Consider the following 15594-nt stretch of genomic DNA (forward strand, 5'->3'; position numbering starts at 1 on the left):
GTTGGTGGTGTTGGTGTTGGTGTGGTGTTGGTGTTGGTGTTGGTGGTGTTGGTGTTGGTGTGTTGTTGGTGTTGGTGGTGTTGGTGTTCACGTGGTGTTGGTGTTGGTGTTGGTGTGGTGTTCGTTGGTGTTGGTGGTGTTGGTGTTGGTGGTGTTGGTGTTGGTGGTGGTGGTGTTGGTGTGGTGTTGGTGTTGGTGTGGTGTTGGTGTTGGTGTTGGTGTTGGTGTGGTGTTGGTGTTGATGGTGGTGGTGGTGTTGGTGGTGCTGGTGTTGTTGGTGTTGGTGTTGGTGTGGTGTTCGTTGGTGTTGGTGGTGGTGTTATTGGTGTTGGTGTTGGTGGTGTTGGTGTTGGTGTGGTGTTCGTTGGTGTTGGTGGTGTTGGTGTTGGTGTGGTGTTGGTGTTGGTGTTGGTGTGGTGTTGGTGTTTGTGTTGGTGTTGGTGTTGGTGTGGTGTTGGTGTTGTTGGTGGTGGTGTTGGTGTTGTTGGTGCTGGTGTTGTTGGTGTTGGTGTTGGTGTTGGTGTGGTGTTGGTGTTGGTGTGGTGTTGGTGTTGGTGGTGGTGTTGGTGTTGGTGGTGCTGGTGTTGTTGGTGTTGGTGTTGGTGTGGTGTTCGTTGGTGTTGGTGGTGTTGGTGTTGGTGGTGGTGGTGTTGGTGTTGGTGCTAGTGTTGTTGGTGTTGGTGTTGGTGTGGTGTTCGTTGGTGTTGGTGGTGTTGGTGTTGGTGTTCTGATGTGGTGTTGTTGGTGTTGGTGTTGGTGGTGTTGTTGGTGTTGGTGTTGTTGGTGTGGTGTTGGTGTGGTGTTGGTGTTAGTGTTGGTGTTGGTGTGGTGTTCGTTGGTGTTGGTGGTGTTGGTGTTGGTGTTGGTGTCGTGTTGGCGTGGTGTTCTCAGGGCTGTTGTCCGTGTGTTGCTGTCGATATTGCTGTAGTTGATGTCATCAGTGCTGCTGCTGGTGCTGGTGTCAGTGAGGCTGTTGGTGTGCTGTGGTCAGTGTGACTGTGGTCAGCATGTTTGCCTGAACTGCACTGCATCTGGTGCAAGGAAGATGTCCCCAGTGTCCACAGTGTCTCCTGGGTAGCTGGACCCTCACCGTGCCCTGTGTACTGGTGGAAGCATCAAGCATTATTCTCTTTTTATGGATGAGGAAACAAACAGAGCAAGTCTCCATGGCTCCTCCACAGTCACACAGCAAGTGGGTGCAGAGCTGGGAGCACAACCTGGGCACCTGGTCCATGGCTTGGCACTGGGTCTGCTTGCCACAGGGGGACAATTGACTCCCTGCCTTCCCAGCTGGTATCTTAATGACACATATTTCATGGAAAATTGTAGATGGATAGCTTGGGCATTCTTTCCAGAGAAGCTGTCAGTTCAGATTAGGCTCCAAGGGGTGACCGCACAGTTGGTAGATGTCACATAAAAATGATAATAACTTTTGCATTTCTGAGGACATCCATTATGTCGAGAGAAGTGGACTAGGGCCCTTCAGAACTGGGTGGTGACCTATCTGTCATGCCCCCCGTTCTCCATCTGTACAGAATGAGGGTGCTAGGGTCAGAGTCTCATCACATGCTGGTATGGGCTGGTGACACAGGAAAGAAGGTGGCTTGGATTCTATTGGCTGTGGTGTCTTCTTCTCAAGGCTGGCAGGGTAGAGTGAGCTGGAAGTGACTTTTCCTGGGATTCCTCCTCACTGTGGCTGGGCTGAGGCTTGTGGGAGGAGAGGTTAGGCAAAGAAGACACACTTCCAAGGGGTCAAGGGCTCAGCTCCTTGGCTTTAGTGCTGTCTCAGTCCCCAGGCCACTTTTGGCATCCGAAACCCTTGCTGATGTCTGCCCTGTTCAATCCCAACCTCCAGACATAAGAAGACACTCCCCCTCTTGTTTATCCAAAGTAATAGCGAATATATACGATTGTATAGAAAAAGATGGTACACTTATTTAGTCATTCTACAAACACATATTGACTCTGAAGTTAACATACATGAGTAGAACATTTTGCAGAGAAGTGTCAGTGAAGGCTTCCCTGCAGGTGACCTGTAGGGAGGGAGTGGAGGGTGAAGAGGGGTGATGCAGGCAGTGGGCAGAGCACTTTGGGGGCCCCAAGCTGCAGAAGAATGGCTCCTTCCATAGCTGGTAGGCCTGTGCAGTGGGGCAGAGGCTTCCAGGGGGAGAAGATGGGGGATGGAGGGGTGGGGTGGATTCTCACCTCCAAGGTCAAAGTCATCACGACTTGAGCAGCAGAGACCAGACAGTGCTCCCTGTGGCCTGGCCTCCTGTCCTCAACTCCCCGGAGCCTCTCTTTCCTGTGCCTGCTGCCAGCAGGCCATGTAGAGGCCGTAGGCCCCAGATGGAGGTGGCAGCCCGTCCTCTCCTCCAGGGGTGTAAAGCAGAGGAAATTCAGCATCTGTAGAAGACACTTGGCACTTGGCATGCTGTCCACTGCCCTGCAGGACTGAGCCACTCACCACCACTGCAGGGAGTGCCGCAGGTGACTGCTCATAGCTGCCCATCTCCAAGCATTGCCAGGGGCCAAGCCACATCCAATGACTCTTTCTGGCCAAAGGCCCTGGTCTCAATTTGGGATGAGTCTGCATGGCTGTTGCAGCCCCAAAGCTCCCCATGGGATGGGCCGAGGCCTCTGGCAAATGTGCCAGAACTTGACTTCTCCCTCAGCCTGGTCCTGTCTCTCCCTGGCTCACAGTCATTGCTCCAGAGTGCACTCTGCTGTAAAGCCCCTGCACACAAATCTGTCTCAGAAGCCTTCTAGGGAGCCCAATCTAAGACAGCCATTTGGGGGCAAACCACAGAGGCCTCAGCAGAAGGGAGCACTGGGATTGGTGTGGGGTAGGCAGGCTCAGCAACAATGGCCGGCACTTTGTTGGTGGACTGAACCATGGGCAGCTGAGACGGGAAGGGGTGAAGATTTGTGGCAGGAGGGTGTGCTGCAGAACACCAGAGGTGCAGTGGCCCACGCCCTGCTGCTGAGTTGCACTACAGGTGCGTAGGTGCACAGACCAGCAAGAAAGGCTGCCAACCAGGGGCAAAGGGTGGGTGTGTCCAGACCACCACCAGAAGCCCACAGAGTCTCTCATCAATGCAAAGGATGATCCTGACATCTCTATGTCTCCTAGGTTATTTCAGCAGAGTGGAGGACCCATGAGGATTGAGGGCTGACAATCTCCCAAGAGTAAAGAGTGAAGAGTGTGTGGCACCAATGCAACCAGTGCCTGGATGAGAGGACATTCCTGCAGGAGAGGTAAGAGGCCCAGCCCAGAGTGAAATGACAACTGGTGATTTGAAAGGTGGTGATAGAGGTGATGATATCTCAGTCCTTCGACTATTTGTTGAGAATCTGGTCTATGCCAAGATGTGTCAAGTCCTGGGAACATAATGGTGGAACTGATCTTTCTGATAATAACTGTGGTCATGTTGAAGTTAGTGACCCAATAAAAGTGTTCCTGGTGATATTGATTTGATGATGGTGATAGTGGTGGTGGTAGCAATGATAACGGTGGTGGTGATGGTGGTAATGTGATGGTGGCAATGGTGGTGGTAGTAATGGTGATGATGAGTGATGATAGGATGGTAATGGTGGTGGTGATGATGGTGGTGATGGTGATGATGGTGGTGGTGATAGTGGTGGTAGGATGGTGGTGGTAGGATAGTGGTGGTGGTGATGATGGTGGTGGTGGTGATGATTATAATGGTGGTGGTAACAGTGGCAATAGGATGGTAGTGGTAAGATGGTAGGATGGTGGTTGTGGTGATGATGGTGGTGATAGTAATAATGGTGGTGGTAATCATGGTAATAGGATGGTGGTGATGGTGATGATGGTGGTGGTAATCGTGGTAATAGAATGATGGTGGCAAGATGGTGATGGTGGTGGTGATGATGGCAATAGTGGTGGTGGTGGTGGTGATGATGGTGGTGATAGTGATAATGGTGGTGGTAATTGTGGTAATAGGATGGTGGTGGTGATGGTGGTGGTGGTGTGTGGTGGTGATTGTGATGACAGTGATGGTAGGATGGTGGTGGTAGAATGGTGGTGGTGGTGATGATGGTGGTAGTAATCATGGTAATAGGATGGTGGTGGTGGTGATGATGGTGATGGTGATGGTGGTGTGTGGTGGTGATGGTGATGACAGTGATGGTAGGATGGTGGTGGTGATGATGGTGGTGATGAGGGTGATGATGGTGGTGGTATTGTGGTAATAGGATGGTGGTGGTAGGATGGTGATGGTGATGATGGTGGTGGTAATCATGGTAATAGGATGGTGGTGGTAGGATGGTGGTGGTGGTAGGATGGTGGTGGTGGTGATGATGGTGGTGGTAATCATGGTAATAGGATGGTGGAGGTAGGATGGTGGTGGTGGTGGTGAAGATGGCGATGGTGGTGGTGGTGTGTGGTGGTGATGGTAACGACAGTGATGGTGGAATGGTGGTGGTGGTGGTAATAGTAGGCATGGTGGTGATTACTATATAATGATGATAACGTTCTTGTGGAGGTGACTGTGTCGATGACACACACGTGTGTCTGATGCCAAGTGCTCCCTGGACTTCTGTTTGCTCCTGGGCTCTTTTCCATCCCAGCTCTTCACCAGAGGGAGTTTTCATTTCCTGAGAGGGCGGCTGCTCTGATTGCATCAGTGACAAATGGAAGCTCGGGGAGCAGGAGGTAGGAGGATGGAAATCCTTATCTATTAATTGGTTTTCAGCCTCTCCGGCCCCCTCTGGTAATGACCCTTCCAGTCTCTGCCGTTATCTCAGTGCCTCTTTGTTTACTGCTAAGTTGAGCTTAATCGGGCCATTAGCCCAGGTGCAACGTGGAGCCTCTCAGTCAGGATCCGCTGGGAGAATGTCAGTGCCTCTGAGCAAAAGAAGGTGGTGGGGGGCGGGAAGAGGGGTGTCCAGGAGATCCCTCAGTGGTACCGGCAGAAGCTGGATCTGATGCTGAGGGTCAGCCACATGCACCAGGAATGGTAGTTGAGGGTGCTCTCTGCAATGTCCAGTGTCCAGGGCATGGACCAGAGGACTGAGACACACATAGACCCTCGCGTTCAGAGGTGGCCCACAAGGATGGCCACCCCAGGCCTAGGGAGACCAGCAGTCATTGCTAAAGGGCTTGTTTCCAGACTCAGGGGCAAGGGATGAGAGTTAGGGCTGTAAAGGAAAAGGCTCTGCAGGGCTGGGAGCCAGAGAGATGGCCAAACTGGGATCCCCTGGGTGGACTGTGCAGGATGGTCCTAAGAGGAGGGCACATGGAACATGGGTCCTGGAGCCATTATGAGAGCAACGCCCCCACAGGGAAGTGTGAACTGCACACAGGGACCCTGTTCCTTAGAAGTGGGAGACACCACTCCTGGTTGGGGGGCGTGGCAGGGTGGCTGAGGGATCTGAATCTGATACTGGGTGTGATCTTCCAGCCGGAGAACAGTTAAAGGACAATTCTCAGACTGCTGGAGGCAGCCAGCCCACATTGTTACCACAGCCAGGAGGATGGTGCCACCGAAGCCCCAGGGGTGGTGTCACGGGGCCATGCTAATGTGCAGGGGCTCAGCCTCACCCCCAGAGAGGCAGGTGAAGTACGGGGGTGCACCCCGATGTGTGTGGGGGCCAAAGCCACGCTGGTTCTCACCGGGTCCCTTTGTAGAGTTTGTGTCTGGGTTTCCTTTTGGGACTGCCTATGCCCTCTTTCATGCAAGCAAGTGCAGAGGCTGGGCCTGGGTGGCCTCCTGTTGGGAGAGTCCCCTTTCCCAGGGCGCCCGCGTGGAACCCAGGAGGAAGCCTGGGGAATGCTGGCTTGCTTGGTTTTGCTGGGACTGCAGGGCGCCATGTTGTTGTCCTTTGGTTTGACGCACCGTCAGAATAGCCACATCCCCAGGGCTGCCCAGCCTGTCCCTTGCCAGGCTCCAGGAGTCGTGGTTGCTCACACGTGGCCCAGTCCTCCGAGGTTTGGGGCGGATGCCCCTGGCTTTTAATAGCGTGAGCATTTGCATGGGAAACTGAGGCAGGGCTGATGACGGAGGGATTTTGAGCTGATGTTAGCGTGATCTTCCAGCCTGTGACTAGTTAAAGGACAACTCTTAGACTGTGGGAGGCAGAGTGGATTCTCTATGCACGGACAACGTTATGAAAGCACAAAGCACATCTACACACTTTTTCCTGCTGGATACAAAGCAGGAAGCAGCCTGCAGGCCGAGGCAGGACAGAGGCTGGGTGAATGAGCAAGGAGCACCCGAGAGAGGCTCGGCAGGGTCTCACTCCCCTGCCCTCAGACCCAGGCCGCTCACCCTGATGCTAACCACGCAGGCCACCCAGCTGAAAATGTGCCCAAGGATGGCCCAGAGTTTCCAGTCTGAGGGGCTTGGGTTCCAACCCCAGCTCCATTTCTGTGACCTGTATCCACATATTCACACATGAGCAAACATTAGGGGAGTGCTGCTGTGTACCGGCCATGAGCTGAGCCTGGCGCGGCATGGTGAGGAAGCCGGCATGGCTCCTGCCCTGGCAGGGTGGAAGTCCAGCAGGGACAGTGGTAAAGCAGGTGAGCGAGGATGTGGTTGTGCAGTTGCTCATGGCGATAGAAGCACCAAAAGAGATGGTGCAGAGCTCTGGGAAGGGCTCTCCCAGGAGGGAGATTCCTGCCAGGCAGGGGAAAGGCAGGAAGTTGCTGGCTGAGTGGGGCCCAGCAGTCGATGGCCTGTGACAGATGCCACCCCTTACGCAGTGGGTGGAGCAGGTGGACGGTGGCTGCCCAATAGAGCCAGTGGGGGGCAAATGAGACCTGCGCATGCTCTGTTGGTCCCAGCTCCGTCACAGTCTTGGCTCAACGCAGACAACGGTTCCTTCCTTCCTTCCTACTGCATCGCCCATCTGGCGAACCTGCCTTGATGAAAGGTAACTTGAAGGTGGTAATGCCTTAACCCACAGGGAGGAGCGGGTAATGATGGCGTTCCATCCAGTGTTGCCAGTGCCAATGTGGGGCCGCAAGGGGTGGCGCTTGGCCCCACCGCAGCCGCTGTTGCTCCAGAGGGCAGTCCTCAGCCCAGAAGGCTGGATTGAGTCTGGGAGACCCCAAAGAGCCGTGGGCAGCCGGCAGAAGCAGGAGGCCTGGGGAAAGGGACAGCTGTGCATTGGATTCCAGTGGCTGCGGCAGGACTCAGGAGGAAACCCTCACTTGTATGGGAAGCGCCAGGGGCAGCTGTCACTGCAGAGAATGAATTGTCAAGGAAACAGCCCTGTCCTGTCACATGGCAGAGGGAGGGCACCGTCAGTTGTTGTAAGCACAGGGAATTGGACTGAAAAGAAGTGCTGGACAAGCTTTTGTGCTGTCATTGTCACCTTTGTCGTCACTGCTATCACCATTTTCAGTCACCAAATGGCCCCTGGACTGTCACTGTCACCACAAAAGCCAGCTGTAGCTATGCTGTTATTATTACCACCTTTCCTGTATTCCATACTTTCCATCCACCCACCCATCCATCCATCCACCTGTTCACCTATCCACCCATCCACCTGTTCATCCATCCATCCATCCACCTGTTCACCTATCCACCCATCCACCTGTTCATCCATCCATCCATCCACCTGTTCACCTATCCACCCATCCACCTGTTCATCCATCCATCCATCCAACTGTTCACCCACCCATCCAGCCATCCACCTATCCACCCATCCATTCATCCAACCACCTGTTCACCCACCCATATATCCACCCATCCATCCATCCATCCATCCATCCACCTGTTCACATATCCACCCATCCATCCATCCACCCACCCACCCATCCATCCACCTATCCACCCCATCCATCCATCCATCCACACACCCACCTGTTCATCTATCCACTCATCCACCCATCCATCCACCTGTTCAACCACCCATTCATCCACCCATCCATTCTTCCACCTGTTCACCCACCCATCCATCCACCCATCCAACCATTCATCCATCCACCCATCTATCCATCCACCCATCCATCCACCTGTTCACTCACCCACCCATCCATCCATTCACCCATCTATCCACCCACTCATTCATCCACTCATCTGTCCAGCCATCTATCACTCCATCTGTCCATCCATAGGTCCATCTTCCCATCTATCCATCCATCAGGACCCTCTCTGAGCACTCCATCTCTGACTCTGTGGCTGGCACTAGAATAGGTGCTGGTTACGCTGTGAGCCAAACAAGGTCCCCAGCTCTGGTGGGGCTCACAGTCCCCTGGGGTAGACTTTGACAGAGAAGATACAAGTGAGGTCTCTCAACAAGATGATTCAGAGGGTGACGAGTACTTCACGAAACTGCACAAAACCCAGAGTGAAGGGTGGGGTGGGTGCCCGTGCAGGCAGGGTGGTCGGCACAGCCTCTCCAGGCATGCCATTGAGCTGAGACCCGGAGAGTGGGAAGGTTTCAAGAAGGAGCCTTCCAGGAATGGGAAACAGCAGGAGAAGGGACCTCAGGTGAAGGGGACAGATGGTGTGGGGTGTGAGGCATGGATGGGCCAGTGGGGCTGAAACCAGCAAGGGGGACAGTGGTAGCCAAGGAGCTGACTCAGCCAAGCTAGCAGGGACCGGGGCTGTGGGTGTGCAGGGGGCTCATGGACCATGGGAGCAGGGGTGCTTCTAAGTGTGATGGGATGCTTCTGAGGGGCTTAGCTTAACAAGAAAAATACTGACAACAATAAGCTCCAGAAAGCCAGAAAGGGTTTTATGACAAACCCTCATGTTCCTGCCTCCCCAAGTGAAAAATCCCTTCCTGGAGGCAGCCCACCGTCATGAATGAGGGGTAATTAGTCCACGTTTTAGGCCTCTTCTGCATAGGACCTCCATAAACAATATGTTCTATTGTACTGTGTGTTTAAGCATTTACATAAATGGGATTATGGTATAAGTAATGTTTTACAGTTTCTCTTTTTACTCAACATTTTATTTTTAAGATCCATCCGTGGTGACAATCTAAGTCTATTTTATATGTTTTTAAGTTCTGTAGTGTATTCCATCATGTGAAAATATTTAAATGTATGTATTCAGTTCCATTCTGATGGGCATTTGGCTTGTTTCCAGTGTTTTCTATTACAAATAAAGTCATGGTGAAAATAGCCGTCATCTATTAGGCTCATTGCTTGTCGCCAGCTGTTCTAGTAGTTTTATATACATCCTCTCACAGAACTTACCTAATGACATTCGAGGGGGAAGTGCCCATTTTCCGATTAAGGAAACTGAGGCACAGAGAAAGCACATGGCCTGCCTAGGGTGATCAGCTGGGAGACACCCTGGGAGGCCCGTCCCGGGGTTTGGGGCCTTGGCTCTGATGCCATGCCACCTGGCATCCCTGACTTCTATAGGGCACATGCGTGGGAGGGAATGTGCAGGGTCTAGACTCACCTGTTCTCAACTCGATTTCCCTAGATGGTCTCCCAAAGGATCATGTTCTAAATTGCTCACATCAACAGTGTGTGCAACTTTTTATGCTTGGAATTGTCAATCTTCTAGATGTTTACCATTCTGATGGATGTGGAATGATATTCTAGGGAATATTGACATAAGCATCACATGTTAGTGAACATGTTCTCGTACCTATTCATGATGTAGATTTCCTCTTTGGGGAGTTGCCTGTTCAGATGCTTTGCGTGTTTTTTCTTTGGGTTGTCACCTTATTGGTTTGTAGATACTCTTTATATATTATGGCTATCAATCCATTATTTGCTGCATGTTGCAAAAATCTGCCTCACAAAGTCACTTATCTTTTAATTACGTTTATGGGCCTTTTTCATACAGAAGTTACAAATTTTGATAATTCAAACTGATCATTTTTCTCTTTATGTCTTTAATTTTAAAACTCTTTTTTACCCTGAGGTCACAGAAAAGTTTTCTGTGCTTTAATTGGTTAAACGTGTTTTATCACATTTGGATCACACCTGGATTTTTCTTTTCTTCCATGTGCACAGTCAACTACTCAAGTGCAACTCACACTTGGGCATTAAATTGAAGATGATATGGGCAGTTGCGAGCATTCTCCTTTTACTCCTCACTAGTGGAAATGCTTCTAAAGGTTCAGCAGTAAGTGTGGGGCTTCCCGTAGGTTAAGCCAAAAATTCTAAGCACCATTGTCACCGCTGTCAACATCGTGAAAATGCTTTCTAAGTATCCATGTGGCCTGGACTCCTAGGGCTCTGAGCCTTCTTGCATGAAGCCCACCCAAGCAGGAGACTGCAGCCCAGGCCCAGGGGTACAGAAGGGATGGGCAAGGGGGCTTCAAAGATGAGGCTAAACCCAGAGGGGTGAGTGTGGCACAACCTGGGGGTGAGTGTGGCAGAGAGCGAAGGCCTGTGTCCACGGGGAGAGGGCAGAGGGTGGAGACCTGCCCGTGCTGGCACATGAGGAGAGAGGAGGGCAGTAAACAGCATAAATCTGGGGCTAAGCCTGCCTCCTGCCTCTGCTACTAACAGTCAGCCTCACACAAGTTACTTGGCCTCCTCAGGCCTCCGTTTCTTCCTCCGTAAAATGGGGCACGCAGCAGCTCCTTCCCAGCATCTTTCGAGGACTGAGTTAAGTGCTGTGAGCAGAGCCTGGTGCAGGGTGTGGGCTGGGCCGGGTGCTGCTGCTGCTGCCGCTGCTGCTGACTCAGTTGCTGTGGGTGGCAGGTGTGGCTGTGATTGGTGTTGAGGTAAAGGCGGCTGCAGCACCGTCCATCCTGTATGCCCCGGCTGACCCAGTCTAAGGCATTCAGGCCCTGCCACAGGTCCCAGATGTGTCAGGACATTGGTAGAGGAGAGCTGGGAGGACTCCAGGCCTGTGCCTGCCCTCCTGGCATGCTGAGCACCAGCGCAAAGCCCCGGACCTGACAGCACTGCTGATGGACATGGCTGGGGGCCAGGCTGCCTGGGTTCGATCTGAGTCACTGAGCCATCCGTTCCAGGATTCCACAGATGGTGAGGAAAGAGGCCTTCGGGGTAGGGTTTCCACATGAAAACAGGATGCCCAGCTAAATTTTAATCTCAGCTAAATAGTGAACACTAATTTTTTTAGCATAAGTATGTCCCAATTATTGCACCAGACATACATGTCCTAAAAACATGTTGTTTATACGCAATTCAAGTTTGGATGAATTGAAATGTACCTACGTTTAGCTGGTGCTCTCTATCTTTTAGTTACTAAATATGGGGCCCTATTTGGGGGAAGAGCATGGACAGGACCTAGAGAGGGTCTGTGGTCTGCTAAGCTTGGAAACAGGGCTGCAGGTGGGGAAATCAAGGCAGACCCTCTGGAAGGGGAACGGGTCTAGCCACGAGGTGCCAGCATAACTACTAGATGGGGGGCATGTATTATGGGGAGGCTTCAGGGTATGGGGCCTGGGCCTGCATCCTGTCGCCCTATTGACCCTAAGGCCTTGGAAAATCACTCTCTCGGCCTCCCTTTCCTCAGCTGTAAATAACGGGGCTCATCCTCGTGCCCCTCGCACTAAGGGCTGCGTCTGAGGTGGACTCCACAGGGGAAGAGTCTGTAGCAGGAGGCGGAGTGATGGATGCCAATGTCCAGACAGACAGGATGGGAGCTCAGAGAAAGAAGTCTGCCTGCTGGGTGGATGTGAGGGCTTCCAGGGGGTGGTGACCTGGAGTTGGGCCCGGCAGGCTGAGCCAAGCTTTCTAAGCAGAAGCCCCCGAGAGCAGCACCAGGCGGTGTGAGGTTCAGATGGCCCCTCCTGGTCCCTCCTGTCACCCTGCCCAGCAGGGAACACGGTTGTCCCCCCAGCTCCCACAATGGCTGCTGATGTGCTGGAATCATCGAACACCACGATTTTTTAGCTCGTCTGCATGAGTGGCTTTAGCCTGGGGGCAGGGGCTCAGCTAAGGGGGAGGGCAGGGGAGAGACGGACGCTGATCAGCAGCCACAGGGCTGCCCTCCTCCCCTGCAAGTGCCCAGGGCTTGGAACCATCCAAAAGCTTCCTGCGGCTACCCCCTCTGATCTGTGAGTGTCCTGCTTTTGCCAACAGCCAGTGGCCCTCCCGAGAGCTGGTAAGGACTAGAAAGAAAGCCACAGAGCCCTAGGCCTGCTCGGCCCCTCATAATTTAGCACTGGGCTCATTCTGCGGCCGCCTGAAGGGCCTGCAAGGCCAGGGAAGCTGGTCCCATCCTCCAGGACGGCTTCTCCTCCGTGAGCTCTGCGGGCGCGGGTGCTGCCACAGCTGCTGGGGACTCACTGCTTTGAGTCATCCTGGCTGGAGGGGAGGAAGCAGCCTCCTCAGAGCTGGGGCTGGGGACAGATTTCTCCTAATTGGCTTCTGAGCTTAGAGACTGACTCTCACACCAGCGGTGACCAGTGATCGTGAGTCAGATGGGCAGAGAACAGAGAGGGAGGGAGGAAGGCATCCAGCAGTGCCAGAGAGGGGCTTGCAGCACTCAGGCCACCCTCGCTGCTGCAATGGGAGCCAGCAGGGCAAGGTCACAGGCGAGTAGGTGACGGCATGGAGCCGGAGGCTGGGCCAGCTGCAGCGCCGGCCAAGAGGAGTGGGGCCAGCCCTGATCTGGAGCCCTAGAGTGAGGTCAGGCTTCTGGGCCGGTCCTGTCCTTACGCCATGACCAAGTCCTGATATCCCGTGGCTCCGACCCTTGCTCCCACGACGTGGGCTGATCGTGAGATGTTTCTCGGTCACCTGCCTGGGATGCTTGACCTTGACGTAGGTAAATGAAGACCAAGTCTTACATCTCAACTTTGCATCATCCCTGCCTCCTCGAGAGCCCAGCTCCTTGGAGGTCCATGTGCTCCCTGCCCCAATCCACTAACCCTCTGCTCCATGCATTTGTGGGGGCCGTCAGACATTCCGTGCTGATGGGACATTCTAGAAAAAGCCCCTCCAACACTCTTTCCTGCTGCTCACCAGCTGTCTGGTTCCTCCACCCGCATCCCCAGAAAGGAGGCGACTGGTGTGGGGTTCCAGCCCCACAGACCTCAGGGCCAGGCTGTACTGAGACATGTTTTCTGGCAGAGCATAGGGTCCTGACCCAGGTTGCAGGCCGAGGTTTCCATGGTGAAGCACATGGCCCGGCCTCCTTCCTTCCCTGCTCAGCTCTCCTCTCCCTGTCTGCAGGGGCTGCTCCCCGCTTCCTCCCTTCCCTTCTTCTCCTCTTCCCCTCTCCCCTCCGTGCTCCACGCCCACAGAAGTTGCCTGACACACAGTCAAGGTCTAACGACGCTGACTCAGCCCCGCTGGCCCAGCCACCCCCTCCCCACATGGCGCAGCTCATTTCAGCCCCATGCCCCTGGGAGGCTGACTCACACGACTTCACTCACCCATAATGGGCTTGTGATGGTCGACGGGCCTGGCAGGGAAACAGGCCCTGTGTTCCTGAGATGACACGCAAATGCCCCCTGCGCGAGGACGGATGTTCGTCATTAGCGCAAGATGGGACTGCACGCTACCCTCCTGCACAGCTGGACAGTGTGGTCCAGCGGCCTCGGCGAGGTCGGGTGTCAGGCTGTTGTCTCGGGTGTGACCCACTCTGAGGCTTCTCCAGGGATCAGAGGGCAAGGGCTGAATGCCAGGAAGTTCAGGGCAGGCATGGCCAGGGCAGAGGTGACCTCTGCTGTGCCCTCCTCTTCCTACATCCAAATCCTTCCCTTCCTGGGGCTTTGACCTCCTCCTGCAGGCCTGACCTCCTCATCCTGGGACCTGTGGAGAGGACAGCGTGGCATTTGAAGTGCTTTTCAAGGATCTTTTGGTTTCAAGGGACAGAAACCCATCTCAACTGGCTCAAGCCAAAGAGGGAAGTCCCAGGCACCCCAACATTATCGTCGCTGCCTTCTGTCTCTTCTTTCATCTTCCCTTTGAGAGGCCGCCATTCTCTGGCAGGCTGGGCCACACCTGGCTTATACCCAAGGATATAGCCAGCACAAGGCGAAGAGGTTTCCTCTCCCCCGACACTTCCAGGGAAAGTCCCCAAATGGAGTCCCATGATCACCTCCAAACCAATCACTGAGTCCAGAGGAGAGGCTCTGCTGACGGGCCAGGCAGGGCTGTGTGCTCATGCACAGGTGGGGCCTGGGGGCATGGCAACATCCTACACCACCACAGGGACGGAGCCGGGAAGAGAAGGCTCCCCCAGGAAGTGCTGGGTGCCACCCCAGAGGGGGATGGAGGCTGGGCATGCAAGAGGCCGAGACCTCTACTGCCCAGCTCCTATCTGGCTCTGACTTCAGTTAGCTGCCCTGAGCCCCCTCTTTGAGTCTCTGTGCCCTCCTTTCAGAAATGGAGCTCAGGCCAGGCTTTCCTCGCCATGTTATCAAGAACACAAATGAAAATATGTGCAACATGTGCCTTGCAGGCTGTAGCATGCAGATGTTACACGTGCCTTGCACGCTCTAGCATGTAGACGTTACATGCGCTTTGCAGGCTCTGGAATGCAGATGTTACATGCGCCTTGCATGCTCTAGCATGCAGACCTTGTAATAAGATCTGGGTAAGCGATGACAGGAAGAGCAGTAATTCTAGGTGTCCTATGGTGATTCTGAAATGTAAAATCGTGTTAATTTGGCAAAGACAATTGAAACCTAGAATATCATCCGTGGATGGAAAGTCACTCCCCCACACACAGCATACAGGAACTGGGAGAGTGTGGGGGTGGGAATGAGCGCTCTCCCTTCCCTGGTGTGGAAGAGGGAGGCAGAGGTTCAGAGAAGTCCTGAGTGGGTCTGACTGTCCCCCGGCCACCCTGCTCCACCTGCCGCTGCCGCCCCGCTGGCTGGGCCCCTGCTGAGCTTGAGGCCTGGTGTTCAGCAAGCTGCCTCGCATGCACTTCATCCTTACTCATTCAGTCTGCACATCAAGCCTGTCGGGTGCGTATGAATGTCAGCCCACTTTACAGACGTGGAAACTGTTTTGCTGCGCCAGCCACCTCCAGAGGGCACCTTCCTCAGCGGGATCACTGCGGTCACCGGCCACATGGTCAGCTTTAGGCACCACTGTCAGAGGCTGTTAGAATAGGCACGGCTGGGTCTGTGACCCAGGAGCTGTGTAACCTCGCCTAAGTTACCTGACCTCTCTGAATGTCAAGTTCCGATCAGTAGAGGGCGAGTGATGCAGCTGGCATCTCAGGCCCCCTATGGGTGCTGCAGGAACAGCCAGCGAGACTGCCTGCCAATGAGAGATGGTGGTGGAGTGGAATGAGGCCCCACAACTCCACGCTGTCTAGGTGGGGGGGTGCAGAGGGCTGGGAAGCACAAGAGGGTCCCAGGGCAGGAGTAGCCACACTCATGCAGGGCTGCCAGGAGGAGGCTGCTGGGGGGACAGGCTGAGGGGACAAGCCAAGGGGACAGGCCAAGTGGACAGGCTGAGTGGATAGGCTGAGGGGACAGACCTGGTGGACAGGTGGGGTGGACAGGCCAAAAGGACAGGCTGAGGGTACAGGCCAATGAGACAGGCCTGGTGGACAGGCTGAGGGTCCAGGCTGAGGGGACAGACATGGTGGACAGGCTGAGTGGACAGGCCGAGGGGACAGGCAAGGGGACACGCCATAGGGAGAGGCTGACCAGACATGACAAGTGGTCAGGCCAAGGGGACAGGCTGACAAGACAGGCCAAGGGGACAGGCTGAGG

The sequence above is a fragment of the Gorilla gorilla genome, chromosome 7 (assembly GCF_029281585.2).
Source record: "Gorilla gorilla gorilla isolate KB3781 chromosome 7, NHGRI_mGorGor1-v2.1_pri, whole genome shotgun sequence".
In the NCBI taxonomy this organism is placed as follows: Eukaryota; Metazoa; Chordata; class Mammalia; order Primates; family Hominidae; genus Gorilla; species Gorilla gorilla.